The sequence below is a fragment of the Coenobita brevimanus genome, chromosome 49, assembly GCF_032717465.1.
Source record: "Coenobita brevimanus isolate Jiangsu-jjx chromosome 49, ASM3271746v2, whole genome shotgun sequence".
NCBI classification, from domain to species: Eukaryota; Metazoa; Arthropoda; class Malacostraca; order Decapoda; family Coenobitidae; genus Coenobita; species Coenobita brevimanus.
Genome location: NC_137002.1, coordinates 1,019,854 through 1,034,985, shown reverse-complemented (window position 1 = coordinate 1,034,985; position 15,132 = coordinate 1,019,854).

Genomic DNA, 15,132 nt, shown 5'->3' with positions numbered 1-15,132 from the left:
CTTCCTTCTTCACCACCTCTCCCTCCCTCCTTCCTTCCTTCCATGCCCCCTTCACCCCCCTTATCCTTCCCTCCCTCCTTCACTTTCTCCTCTCTCTCCCTCCCTCCTTCCTCCCTCAACCGGTTCTCAGTTTTATTGGTCAGTGGTCTCATTTAGTCACCGTAGGAGGGAACGAAGAGAGAGAGAGAGAGAGAGATGGAGGAAATAACAGAGGGGAAAGTAGGAGAAAAGAAAGGAAAGGTAATGATAGAAGGATAAGCAGGAAAGGAAAAAGGAGAAAGAGAGAGAGTGAGGGATGGAAGAAAAAACAGAAGGGAGAGAGGGAGGAAAGAAAGGAAGGAGAAAAAGAGAAGGAAAAGAGGAAAAGGAAAAAGAGAGAGAAAGAGAGGGGGGGGAGGAAAGATAGAAGGAAAAAAAAACAAAGTGAAAGAGAGAAAAAGAAGGCAAGAAAGGAGAACGAGAGAAGGAAACGAGGGAAAAGGAATATGACAGTCTAAAGTGGAAATATTGTAGAAGAAGAGGAGACGAGGAACAACAATCAGAGGAGAAAGTGGGAAGGCCCGGGTACAGCAGCAAACAAAAGTACTGATCCACCTGATAATTATAAAGAGCAAGAGAGTGAGCAATGATTTTCGTAACTCAGAGATGTGTAGAATATTGTGTTTGATAATTGTTCGAATAAAAAGTGGAACGATAATTTTGACACATACATTCCCCCTCCCTTCATTTATTTATATATTTATTTTTGGGGGGTACGGACGAAAGCATACAGCGTACACTCCCAGATCTTACTAGTCTTTCCTAGGCCGTTTGTCTATCTATCTACCTGTATTTATTTATCTGTCTGTCTATGTATCTATCTGTGTAGTAATAATTCATTTTAAGAAGGGTTGGACCAGGTATTTTTATTTAAGGTAGGAAAGGTCCTTTATTAGTGAACAGGTTAATTAAATCTATATCCATCTAAAATAAAAATCATACTTAGGCTGAAAGAACAGTAAATATCCTCTTTTGGAATGGCAAGGTAAAGGATAGAGTTGCTTTGTTGTTGTAATCTTTGTGGTGAGAGGGAAGCCCAGTAATAAGTCAGATTTTTGTGTTGTGCTTATCTTAGGGGTAAAAACTGGCGGCTTATCTGGGTGATCTTTAAGTATTAGTATTGTATCTCGTCTGTCGCGTCATCATCATCATCATCATCGTCATCGTCATCCTTGTTATCATCATCGGCATTATCATCAATCTCATTATATCTCAGTCATCATCATCATTATTATATCTCATTCTACCGCATCATCATCGTCATTATCATCATCATCATCATCCTTATTATCATCATCGTCATCATCATCGTCGTCGTCGTCGTCATCATCACCATCATTCATTAGTATTATTATATCTCATTTTACCGCATCATCATTCATCATCATCATCATCATCATCATCATCATCATCGTCGTCGTCGTCGTTTTTAAAAAGGAGTGAGGTAGGGTCCAGAAAACTTGATAGACTGAAATCTGTAAAAAAATAATTAATGGGCCGCACACTCATCCATTCACAATCAAGCCTCCGGAATCCTAACGCCACCTCAAGGGCAAAAACATCATCACGTATGCGCCTCACATCCATTCGTGATTCTTCTCTCTCTCTCTCTCTCTCTCTCTCTCTCTCGACGATCCCCCACATTGTGGTTTGGTATATGTCACGCAGGGAATACGTGGCTCCATAGTCTTTCCTCCCTATCTACAATTTATCTTTCTATCTTCCGTCTATCTGTTCGTAAATCTTTCTATCTCTGCATCTTCCCCACCACCTTACCTACCTACCTACCTACCTACCTGCCTGCCTGCCTGCCTGCCTGCCTACCTACCTGCTTATCTTGCTTAACACCTGGTTGCCTGACTACCTTCCTCCCTATCTGCCTAACTGCTTACCTACCCACATGCCTGCCTGCTTGCGTACGATACCTTTCTACCCACCTAGCAACCTACCTACCTACTTACCTTCCTTCCTGTCTACCAGCCACACTACTTACATCTTATTTTCCTACCTACAGACCTACCTACCGAATCACCTTCCTACCTTCCCACCCACTTCTCACGCGTCTCCTTTTATCTGCTGTCTCCATTTTTATCGGTCTCTGCCTCCCCCCACCCTTCAGGAGTTCCTCCCTAGTAACCTCTTCTTTCTCTCCCTCCATCCCTACCTCCTTTCCTCCCTTCTTCCTCTCCTCTTCCTTTTCTTCCTCTTGTCTTATCCTCTCTGTCGCTTCTTCTTGCCTTTCCTTTTACCCCTCTCATTCCATTTCTTTACTCCTCCTCCTCCTCCTCCTCCTCCAAACCGCAACCGTAGGAGGTCATTCTTCTCTCCCTAAGCCTACCTTATCTATGGATCTATATATTTCTACTTTTGTTTTTCCGTCTTTGTCTATCTATCTGCCAATATCTATCTATCCTATTTGTATACGTCTGTCCCCATATATCTATCGAACTATCTGTATGTATCCATCTATCTGTCTCTTTCTGCCTGTGTCTATAGTTGTGTTTATCGTTCCATCTATCAGTACCTCACTCGGTTTACCTGTCAGGCAGTTTGTTTCCACGTTGGATTATGCGAGGAGGATAGTTTGCGTACCGCCCTTTGCCATAGCGAGGCGCGGGGAAGATTGTGGAGGTTTGGTTCCGGGATGGTTGTCGCATCTGCATCTCTCCACCCAGTTAACCGTGGCACCATTGTAGGCTCATCACCCCATTATTTGGTTATATGGTTACCACCCAGCCTTGTAAATGGTTTCCTGGGCTTTAGGAAACCATTAGGCTTGTCATTCAGTGTGGAGTCACCAGAAGTGGAAAGAATGTAAGTGCTTGGACGAAGGGAAGAAATGGGAAGAGAGGAGAGACGCAAAGTAATGATGAATGTAAAGGAAGAAATAGATAGCACTACATCAAGTGAGTGGATGATGCACGCCACTACCAACCACCACCAAACCAAGTTGATGTGAGTGAACTGAAGACTTTTAACCTATTGATCCTAACGACGTAATTTGGTGGTTTATTCTTATTAATTCTTACTACCTCCGGACGATTTTATTCCATTGCGGGGAGACCTCATGAAGTGAAGGATTAATGAAGGCTGAGACTAACCCCTCCAGCTCAAATAGTCTCCCCTAACATGAGGAAAATCGTCTGGCGGGAGAAAGAATTGATATATATAGGATTCGATTGTTAGTTGCTTGAAGAGGTTGGTGTAAATGGAATCTCTCTCTCTCTCTCTCTCTCTCTCTCTCTCTCTCTCATCTTTATTTATCTATGTATTGACTGTATTACGTTCTCCATCCTTCACACACACACACACACACACACACACACACACACACACACACACACAGCCAGACATCGGATACACCCCACCAATCAGACCCAATTACCCTCCATTAACTCGCTGTATCACCTTTCACCTCCTCTCCCTACCTCTCACCACCCTCTCCCAACCCCTCCCAACCCCTCTCCCATCCCCTCACCTCTCCCAACCCCTCACCTCCCCTCCCAACCCCTCATCCCCCTCTCCCTACCCCTCACCACCCCCTCTCCCATCCCCTCACCACCCCCTCTTCCAACCCCTCACCACCCCCTCTCCCAACCCCCACCAACCTTATACTACCCCCTCTCCCAATCTCTCACCACCCCCACACACAATCCCTCACCAACCCACCTCCCAACCCCTCACCACTCCTCTCCCAACCCACCTCCCAACCCCTCACCACTCCTCTCCCAACCTCTTACCTCCCTTCGTCCCTATCCCTTACTCCCACTCTCCCAACCCCTCACCACCCCTCCTCTTGAAGTAGATTGGGGTTGTGTTTAAGAGGATAGGTTGGAATGGGTTAGGTTAGATATGGTTAAGTTTGGTTTCTTTTGAGTTGATTTAGTTAGGTTTAAGTTACGTTGGGTTTTGGTTATGTTTTCACGTGTTTAATAATAATAAAACACGCTTAGTCTGTGTGATGGTGTGTTCTTCAGGGCGTAGGGGGCTGAGGCTAGACTTCTGGGCGAACATTAAGGGTAGGGAGAACTACCACACAGTTTTACACACACACACACACACACACACGCACACACACACACACACACACACACACACACACCACCAGACCTCTTAAGAATTAGAACCTTACACACACACACACACACACACACACACACACCACCAGACCTCTTAAGAATTAGAAACTTACACACACACACACACACACACACACACACACACACACACACACACACACACACACACACACACACACACACACCACCACACCTCTTAAGAATTAGAACCTTACACACACACACACACACACACACACACACACACACACACACACACACACACACACACACACACACACACACACACACACACACACACCACCAGACCTCTTAAGAATTAGAACCTTACACACACACACACACACACACACACACACACACACACACACACACACCACCAGACCTCTTAAGAATTAGAACCTTACACACACACACACACACACACACACACACACACACACACACACCTCGAGGGCCCTAACCTTTGTGTGTACGGTACTGCCTTCATTCCCGTCATGAGTGTTCTTACCTTTAACCACCCGGCGTCTTGAGAATGAAAAAAAAAAAAAAAAAAAATGAAAGGTATTTGTGTAAAAAAGAAATATGGCTATACCCTCGAGGATGGGTTAAAAAATTATATATGTTAAGCGTATATTGTATAGAAGTATTGGATTGAAACTTGAGTAATGTTAAGTTCAGTATGTTAAGATTTATTTGGGCAAGGTTAAATTTGGGTACATTTGGGGTTAGTTTGAGTTAGACGTTGTGTGTGTGTGTGTGTGTGTGTGTGTGTGTGTGTGTGTGTGTGTGTGTGTGTGTGTGCGTGTGTGTGTGTTCGCTTCGTTAGTTTAGGTTGGATTAAGCCAGACTGGGTTTGGTGGATGTATTATGTTGAATTAGTTTGGGATGGGTTGGGTGTGGAAAGTTGGGTCGAGGTGGACAAGATTGGATGCGGATTAGCTTTTGGGGGGTTAGTTATGGTTAAATTAGGTTAGCCTAGATTAGATTATGATGGATTACATATGATTAAGTAAGACTGCGATAGATTACTTTAGAGGATAGACTGCTGAAATATGTTTAATGTCGTGGTAGGGATGGATAAGGTTGCCCCAGGTTAATTAGGTAAATTAAAGTACCGGTATAGGTAGACAGTTCTCGATTGGATTAGGTTAAAGTAAGATGGATTAGGTTAGCTTGGATATGATAAGTAAGGCTGGAATAGGTTATATGGAGTTAGGTTTTGTTAGGGCTAGGATAAGTTAGGTTAGGCATTAGGTTGTCAGAATATGCTACCGAAATTCACTTAACATTCCATTAAAGCCACACAGCATGACCGGATCGAGTAGGCTTGATTGGGTTACGTTAAGTTGTGTTTGATTATGTTAGGATGCATTGGGTTAGACTGGCTTGGGATAGTTTAGGTTTGGTTAGATTGCGACGGAGTGGAGATGATTGGGTGAGAGCAAGGTTAGGAATGAGGTAAGTAGGTAAGCGTAGGATAGGGCAGGCTAGGTTATGATTGGGCAAGGGTTAGGTATGGGGTAAGGTAAGCTGAGGATAGAGTAGGATAGGTCAGGGTAGGTTAAATCAGATTAAGGTACCGAAATCCACTAACATTCCAGACCACCACAGGACATAACCGGATTCTTGATTAGACCAGTTCAGATCAGAAACGCGGCCCTTTTCAGAATCCCGGAAATTTTACGATCCTCGGCACCCCCAGGTCTATTGAACGCGGAAAACAAGCCTGCGGAACCCCTGGCCAATGCGAGTGCGGGAAACAAACGAGGTCGGAGGGTGTATTTATAAACCCTCTTAAGCTTGTGTCGTGTAAAATTGGGTTCCTAAGCTTGAGGTGTGTAATATTGGTTGGCTATACGGTACAGCATGTGTGGCTTCACTCGTGCAACTTTTGGTGTGTGTGTGTGTGTGTGTGTGTGTGTGTGAGAGAGAGAGAGAGAGAGAGAGATTTTAGTCAAATTAGAATTAGCCTCTAAATTCAGTTATTATTATTATTTTTTTTACCAAGAGACGATTTTACTCAGTTCAGGAAAATCTTATCGATCAAGAGAGGTTGGATATTGCCCTCATTAACCAAATCAGTGTGATTTATGTTTCCCAATTTAAAAAATCGTCTGGAGATGGCAAGAATGTACTATAAAAATGTCATCGGCCTGAAGGTATTAATATTATAAGAAAATCAAAAAGGGTCAACACGAACTGCGATGGAAAAACCAGTCTGTCGTGGAAATTGCTTAAGTGGGTTTATAATTACTGCCTTCGGGGGGGGTTGAGGAGGGGGTGTAGGGGGTTGAGAAAGGGGGAGAGGGTTGAGGAGGAGGAATTTCTGCCAAACCTGTTGTCTGTGTGGAGGCGAAAAATATTGGACTTTCGAAACCAGTCCAAAAATGTCTTCCATATAATGTGTGGTTTAGGGTGAGGGCTGAGGGGGACGCTTGCTGGAGGAGAGAGAGAAAGGAGAGAGACACTGGAGGGAAGGGAGGGGGTTGAGGGAACACCTGGAGAGACTGGAGGGAGGGAGGGAGGGAAAGGGTGTTTGTAAGACGGAAGGGAAGGGAAGGGATGGTTGCTGGAAGGGAGAGATCGGAGGGAGGGAGAGGATAGGAAAATTGGAAGGAATGCATGTGAGAAGGAGGGAAGGGAGAGGTTGTGGAAGCACGTGAAGAGGTTGGAGGGAGGAAGGGAAGGGGTGTTAGTGACTCTGAAAGGAAGGGAAGGGAAGGAGTGGTTGCTGGGAGAGAGAGAAGGAAGATCGGAGGGAGGGAAAGGAAAGGAAAATAGGAAGGAGTGCTTGTGAGAAGGAGGGAAGGGAGAGGTTGTGGAAGCACGTGACTGGAGGAACAGAAGGGAAGGAATGATTGTAGGGTAGGAAAAAAGGAGAAGATATAGAATTGTAGAGGGGGAAAGGAATGATTGTAGGAGAGAAGGAAGAAGAAAGAGATGAGATAGGGAATGAAGAGGGAGGGGAAGGAATCAGGGGCAGACGGATTGTGTCACCACCTGGAGGAGAGGGAGGGAAGGAGTGCGTGTGAGAGGATAAGAGAGGGAGGGATGGAGGAAAGGAAGGAAGGAAGGAGTGAGTATTGGAAGGAAGGAAGGAGTATTAATGAAAGTGAGAGAGAGAGAGAGAGAGAGAGAGAGAGAGAGAGAGAGAGAGAGAGAGGGAGAGAGAGAGACCAATATTACCAAGGGACAGTCACCTTCATCTGCAAAAGGGCACCCTATGACCTTGCGTAGGCGTAAATGCGTCGCCTTGGATACGTACCCTACCCTTACATGGATCAATTTAGCCTAACTCCGCATCATTGAGGGGGAGCTATTTTTGTACATTGGTTATTGGTTTGTACTTGTGGAGGTCAGTTTCTCTCTCTCTCTCTCTCTCTCTCTCTCTCTCTCTCTCTCTCACCTTTTCCGTAGCGATTTATTTCGTTTATTACACCTTACTGTCCCTCTCCGTGTTACATAAATCATTCTAATATCGCCATACTCGGCATAAATAACGTGCAAAGGGGTATTAACCTCCCAAATTCAAAAATAAATCGCTAAGGAAGAGGTGTTAGGGGACGCGAGCACCATTCCTTCTCTTGACCTTTGCACGAGCTACTTAGATGAGATAAACTTATAATCGACCCTGAGATAACGGGGAGAGATTTAATGCTTGTAAACACTCCTCCTTGTGTAGTTTCTTCCTTCATCCTTTCAAGACGATGACTCTCCTTTATTCCTGCTGCGTAAAGACGATGGTTGAGGAAGGCGGGAGGGACAGGGATGAGGCAGGGAGAGGGTGAGGGATGAGGGAGGCAGGGGAGAGGGATGAGGGAGTGAAGGGTGAGGGATGAGGGAGGGAAGAAATAGGTATGAGTATAGTACGTAGGAATTCACCACTTTTATCATACCTATTTTAGTAGGATTGTGCGTGGGAGGAGAGGAGAAGAGGGAGAAGAGAGGAGGGAGGAGTTGAGAGAAGAGGGAGGGGAAGGGAGAGAGGAGAGGAGAGGAGGGGAAGCGAGAGAAAAACAGAGTAAAAGACAGTAGGCTAGAATAATGAAAAGAGAATACAATATGCAAGAGGAGAAGAGTTTAAGGGAAGGGAAAGGAAACGAAGGGAGGAGAAAGGAAGGGAAGGGAATGAAAGGGGAAAGTATAGAAAATGAGAGAAGGGAGGAGAGTAGTAATTGGTGACTAAAATATAAGGAAATGAGAGGAGAAAAATGGAAGAGGTGAGTAATAGTTGCGTAAATGAGAGCAAGACAGGAGATTGAGAGAGAGAGGGGAGGAGGAGGGTAGAGAAGAGGGGTGGGGAGGAGAGGAGGGGAGAGGAAAAGTGGGAAGTAGAGAGAAGAGAAGAAGAAATAACGGGAGAGGAGAGAAATAAAGGAAAGAGAAGTAAAGGGAGGAACAGGCAGAAGAGGAGGGTAGGAAACGAGGAATGATAATAAAGACGTAATGAGAGAAATAATGACAATAAAGGAATCAGAAGAACAATAAAGAAGAAAGGAAAGAATAATAAAGAAAATATTGATAGAAATAAAGAATAAAGACAAGTAACGAAAAGATTAAAGCCAGAATGAGATAAATAAATGTGTCCACCCATTCACTACGATTACGTTATTATTTTTTAATTGAAACTTTGTTACCTTAAGATTTTATGTAATTTTTTGGAAACCCTATGGAAGTGAGAGGGTTAAAAAATAATTATGCATTGAACTTTACCGCTATGAAAAATTTCCCTGAATGAAATCGTCTGGGGATAGCAAGGGGAGGTTATAAAGCGTCAGAGTGAAGGGGTTAAGTTTGAGAGAGAGAGAGAGAGAGAGAGAGAATCATACGCAGCTGTGAAAGTGCGTAGTAGACAGTGTGGAGCTTGTGTGTGTGTGTGTGTGTGTGTGTGTGTGTGTGATTCTAAACACTGAAGTGATTGTTCACACACACACACACACACACACACACACACACACACACACACACACACACACACACACACACACACACACACACACAATAGGCGAAGACTTACAAACGCCAGAGATAAAAATATAACTCATCTTAAACAGCACAGTTGAGAAAGAGTCAGAATTGGAGAGAGAGAGAGAGAGAGAGAGAGAGGTCGTGGGGTGCAAGCATGATGCAATACGGAATCAGGCCTAGGTAACAAAGGGTAGGGTCTCTCTCTCTCTCTCTCTCTCTCTCTCTCTCTCTCTCGTTTCATATCCCCCCTTTATATATAAATGTCATTGTATGTCTTTCGCATCTATCGATCTGTCTTCCCGTTTTCTGAAGTATATCTATCCGTCTGTTTATTTGTATCTATCGTTGCATCTGTCTGTATTTGCCTATCTATGTGTATTATGTATAGATCTACTGTATATGCGTATTTCGTAACTACTGTACTTCAATTTTACCTCCATTCTCTCTCTCTCTCTCTCTCTCTCTCTCTCCCATAGGCCTTTGTGGTTAGCGAATGTGGTCGCTACAATATTTTTTCTTCGATGCTCTGTCTGTCTGTCTGTCTGTCTGTCTCTCTCTCTCTCTCTCTCTCTAGATTGACTTATAGATAATGTAAATAGATTTTTTAAAAGAAATTTATATAGACCTGCAATTAGATAGATAGGAGAATGGATAGATAGATAGATAGGTGGATGGGTGGATAGATAGATAGACAGGTGGATGGATAGATAGATAGATAAAATGTTTTGTTGGATAGATGTTACATATACGATATAAGAAAGATATGTCACTATATTGATATGCTTTTTGTTTGGTTAGCGTTTTATTGCGATTTATAGATAGATAGATAAGTAGATAGATTTTTAACTATGAAGATATATAATGGTAGATGAAGAATTGATAGATGGAGTGATAGATATGTAGGTAGGAAGATTGATAAGGTAGGTAGAATGACTGATAGGTAGGTAGGTAGAATGATTGATAGATAGGTAGGTAGAATGATTGATAGATAGGTAGGTAGAATGACTGATATGTAGGTAGGTAGAATGATTGATAGATAGGTAGGTAGAATGACTGATAGGTAGGTAGGTAGAATGATTGATAGATAGGTAGGTAGAATGATTGATAGATAGGTAGGTAGAATGACTGATATGTAGGTAGGTAGAATGATTGATAGATAGGTAGGTAAAGGAGTGATAGGTAGGTAGGTACGCATAGATAATAGATAATTCGAATTTAAATGATCAAGAGTTAGGAAGGGAGAAGGATTGATAGATAGACAGGTAGATAGATATAGTTAGATAATATAGAGAGTAGATTTATAGACAGGTAGATAGATATAGATAGATATAAAGGGGCAGAATAGATGTATATAGTTAGGACGTTTAACCCCTTTTCTCAACATCATTTTTGTCTTTGCCTCTAGACGATTTTTCTTAGCTTAGATTTTTCCCCTGCTGTAGAAGTGAGATAAAGCTTTCATTTACCTATTAAGTACACGAGGCCTCCCGTAAGCTCCTGGCCTTTGGTTCCTTCTTCCTTGCATAAAAAAAGCTGAATAAAATCGTCTGGAGGTAGCTAGAATGCATAAAAATACCGTCCTATTCAGAGGGTTAATTAGACAGACAGGTATACAGATTGGTAGATAGACAGACATGGGTAGATAGATATAGAGATAGGTAGATAGACAGACAGATAGATAGCTAGGTGTACAGGCAGGTAAATAGATAGAAAAATAGAATTGATGAAGTATATTAGATTCAGAGTTGAATAGATAGATAGATAGATAATAGACAGATATTGACAGGCAAATATATAGGTAGATAGATAGATAGATAGGTTAGATAGGGTTGGATAGATGGAGTAGGTAGATAGATTACGTGATAGATATATAGTACACCAAAATAAGCTAAAAAATACAATTTATGAAGAACACCAGTCGAAGAATTTTGAGTGACATCGTTCAGTAAAGAAATTCCAATAATTTTTCATTCATATCCTTTTTGTTTTCATGTTATTTATTTATTTATTAGTAAGTGAAATATATGAGCTATCGTACAGTTCCGGAATGTATCATCGTTCCACGTTGTAGTCGAAGCACTATGAACTCTGTGTACAGTATTCTGAAAAAGGTTGTTACCTCTCGAAGATCACCTCACTGGCGTTCGTAAGTAATCGCTCACCTTTCCCTAATTTATCGTGTGGAAGTGGATTGGCGTGAGGGAGTATTGATTTTAATATTAATGGGGTCTGTTATCAACCCTTTCAGTACGATAATGTCTTTTGTAATTTATCTTTGTTTCCTCCAAGCGATTTTGTTATGATTGTGGTGGTGGTGGTGATGATGATGATGACCGTGGTGGTGATGATGGTGATGACCGTGGTGGTGGTGATGATGATGATGACCGTGGTGGTGGTGATGGTGGTGGTGGTGATGATGATGATGATGATGATGATGATGATGACCCTCGCCTACCACTATCACAACTATCGCAACTTAACGATTCGCTTATCTCAACCGCCACTATTAGATGCCGTATTCAGCTATTACCATCACCGTCTGCTACCACAACTACCACCATCACCACAACTACAACCACCATCAGTTACCTCTCACCCCTACCACCATCGCCCATAACTACCGCCATCACCCACCAATACCATAACTACCACCATCACCCACCACTACCAACCACACGTACCACCATCGCCCACCACCACCACAACTACCACCATCACCCACCACCACCACAACTACCACCATCATCCATCAGTACAACTACCACCATTTCATCTGCCACTACCACAGCAACCATTATTACAACTACCACCAATACACCTACCATTATCACCTACCATCACCACCTACAACTACTACGGTACTACAACTATCTTCATCATCACTCACCACTACCAAACTACCACCACATACAACTACAACCACAACTACCATCACCACGACAAGTACCACCGTTACCTACTACCATCACCACTACCACAACTACCACCATTACGTACTACCATCACCACTACCACAACTACCACCATTGCTCACCTCAATCCAACTCTTACCCCAGCTACCACAATGTACCTACTACCATCACCACTGCCTCAGCTACCACCATTACCTACTACCATCACTACCACCATTACCTACCACTATTACTCGCGCCCATCCAACCCTTACCCCAACTACCACCATCTACCACAGTCTGGGGCGGCCATAACCATTACCACTGCCACTATCTGTGTGTGAGAAAATGTGAGCTTTCCCACACTGGGGGCTGTGATTCTCTCTCTCTCTCTCTCTCTCTCTCACTCTCTCTCTCTCTCTCTCTCTCTCTTCAGTTAAGCTCTAATTAACTCCATCATCTGTTCATATTAAACTGTCCGTATATCAGATCAATATCAATCGATCAGTCTGTCTGTCCAGTTCTATAGCTCCGACATACGCCTAATCCCAGAGTTCTTCCAGGGTGGTCATTGCAGATTCGCCACTGGGTTCCTGATGATGATGATTATTATTATGATAATGTTAATAAATGATAATAATAATAATTTTAATAATAATAATTAATAATGATAGTAGTAGCAATAATAATAATTTCTGGTAGATATGTAATGACTAAAATAATGACGATGCTGATAGTAGTAGTAGTAGTAGTTAGGAGTAGCAGTAATACTATTAATAATAATAATAATAATCCCTCTTATAGATAAGTAATAATTACAATAATGACGATGCTGGTAATAGTAGTAGTAATAATAATGATAATATTAATAATAATAATTGGGATTGGGCAAATTTGGGCTGTCTGGACATTGGTACTCCTCAGGTGGGAAAGGAGGTCCGGATGATGATGATGATAATAATAATAATAATAATAATAATAATAATAATAATAATAATAATAATAATAATTTGAATAGATAATGACTATAATAATGTTGATGGTGATGATGCTACTACTACTACTACTACTACTACTACCACTAATGATAATAATAATAATAATAATAATAATAATAATAATAATGTTGATAAATATTTACCATCAATTTGTACACAAAGGAACCATTTAAAACTCCATTATATAACAATGTCCCTTTTTTCTCTCTCCGTCGTGGTCACTACAATCTGATGGTTGGGATGTATTGTGTGTGTGTGTGTGTGTGTGTGTGTGTGTGTGTGTGTGTGTGTGAGAGAGAGAGAGAGAGAGAGAGAGGGGCACCCGCATCTCTCACACTCTCTCTCTCTCACTTTTCTCCCACGATACTTGTCTGTCTATTTCCTCCTCCTCCTCCTCCTTCTTCCTGCCTTCTTTCCTTTTCCGGTTATCTTTGTTTCCTTCTTTCCTTCCCTTTCAAACAGCTTCCTTCTTTTCTTCCTCCCTCCCTCCCTTCTTTAATTTCCAAGCTTTCCTCACTCCCTCTTTCCCTCCCTCCCTCCCTCCCTCCCTCCCTCCTTTCTTCCGTCATGATGGCCTCTCGTGTAGCGTATTTCATTCATGCTTTTATTGCTGCTGTTGTGTGTGTGTGTGTGTGTGTGTGTGTGTGTGTGTGTGTGTGTGTGTGTGTGTGTGTGTGTGTGTGTGTTCAACCTTACTCTTCCATTCCCCCATTCTCTCTCTCTCTCTCTCTCTCTCTCTCTCTCTCTCTCTCTAGCGCGTGAGTCAGCCCTCCTTATCTTCTGCCTTTGTCCCCTCTCCCTATCTTATCTGCCTTGGTGCTGTAGAGAGAGAGAAAAAGGAGAGACGGGATGTGGGTTGATAGTAAAAGGAGGGAGAGAGAGAGAGAGAGAGAGAGAGAGAGAGAGAGAGAGAGAGAGAGAGAGAGAGAGAGAGAGAGAATATCAACGCCGCCTACGATGACTCTCCCCGTACCTTAGTAAACTCGTCTAGTAGTAGATAAAATGAAAAATATATATATATATAAAAGAAGAAAAAGTTACAAGAAATAATTTATACCTCCAAAATTACGAGAGGCCCTCCTGAGATGGGAAAAAAATCGTCTGTTGGAAAGGAGAGAGAGAGAGAGAGAGAGAGAGAGAGAGAGAGAGGAGAGAGAGAGAGTGAAATAAATAGGCTTATTACATTTTATTTCCCTTTACTCTGCCTTTTTCATTCTAACTTGGTCTGAAATTCCCTTCCCTCCATCTTCACTGCTGATTACTGCTAGAATATGGTCCTAATCACGAAGAAGTGCTGGGGAAGGGATACTGAACCGTAGTTTTGTCTTTTCCCATCATTAAATTAAGGCATAGCAAGAGATTAACATTAGAATATGATCCTAGTCACGAAGAAGTGCTATGGGAAGGATCCTACGCTTTTTTTGTTTGTTTGTTACCGTGAGTTGTAACAAGATTAAGACGAACATGGTGCTAATCACGAGGAAGTGTCATGGTAATACCCGTCAGCCAATATTGTTTTTCCACCATGTGATTTGTAACAGGAGAGTAACACTAGACCATGGTCCTAGTCACGAGGAAGTGCTGAGGGAGGGAGGGAGGGAGGAAGGAAGGGAGGGAGGAAGGAAGGAAGGAAGGAAGGAAGGGAGGGAGGGAAGCAAAATAATTAAAGAAGGAAGAAAGCTAAGGATGAAAACACTAGGACACGTTGCTAGTCACGAGGAAGTGCCTTAACACTTCCTAAATGAGGTGCGTGAAACTGGCTGGAAGTGGGAAAAAAATCTCTTACCCAAATCAAGTGAATGAAGTGTAGTTAAGCATGGTGCTAGTCACGAAGAAGTGCCATAGAAAGGATACTGAGCCATAGTATTGTCTTTTTTCACCATTAGACTACGTGAAATAACCTGAAGAAGGACCAAGAACTCTGGAAAATTATACGGAATGAATTATAGTTGAACATGCTAGTCACGAGGAAGTGCTGCGAAAGGATTACCGTTTTTTTCTTCCTTCTTTTTCTTTTTCTTTTTTATTTTTTTTATGCACCGTTGAGCTGTAAGTTAATATTGGCTCCAAAATGTCGAATACTTCATCAGTTGACGTTATCTGTTTGGAGTTGTTAATATAAAAGGTGTTTCTAAGTGCTGAATGGAATCGTTT